Source organism: Geospiza fortis, unplaced genomic scaffold, assembly GCF_000277835.1.
Source record: "Geospiza fortis unplaced genomic scaffold, GeoFor_1.0 scaffold79, whole genome shotgun sequence".
In the NCBI taxonomy this organism is placed as follows: domain Eukaryota; kingdom Metazoa; phylum Chordata; class Aves; order Passeriformes; family Thraupidae; genus Geospiza; species Geospiza fortis.
Window position 1 is genome coordinate 2,441,976 of NW_005054408.1, and position 456 is coordinate 2,442,431.

A 456-nucleotide genomic window follows, 5' to 3' on the forward strand; every position below is an offset into this window, starting at 1 on the left:
CTAACTCTACTTTCAATTTGACAAATAGAATAAGACACCTATGTTGACATACACATAGTGCACTTAACTACTTTTATTTATGCAAGTGAGGTATTAAAATTGTCTTGAAAAGCAGACATCTAAAGAAGAGTAAATGGTATGAAGAAGAGAATAGTAGTCATTGCTTTCAGTGTTCAACGATTAGTAGTTGTAGGGTTTTTTCTTCCACCATCCTATCTGATAATTTCCATGCAAAGTCTCCATCTTACTCCTCCATTAGATAGGTAGCTTGGGAAGATCGGAGGAACTCCACCACTTTTCCAGCAACAATTAATTATGAAGACTGGTTTTGTTTTTTGGAATGAAGTATAATAAGCTAAAAGTGTGTGCATCTCACACGCTGCGTATGGTACACCTTTAATATATACACTGTCATTGTACATGAGCATTATGTATATACACACACACCACCTTCAG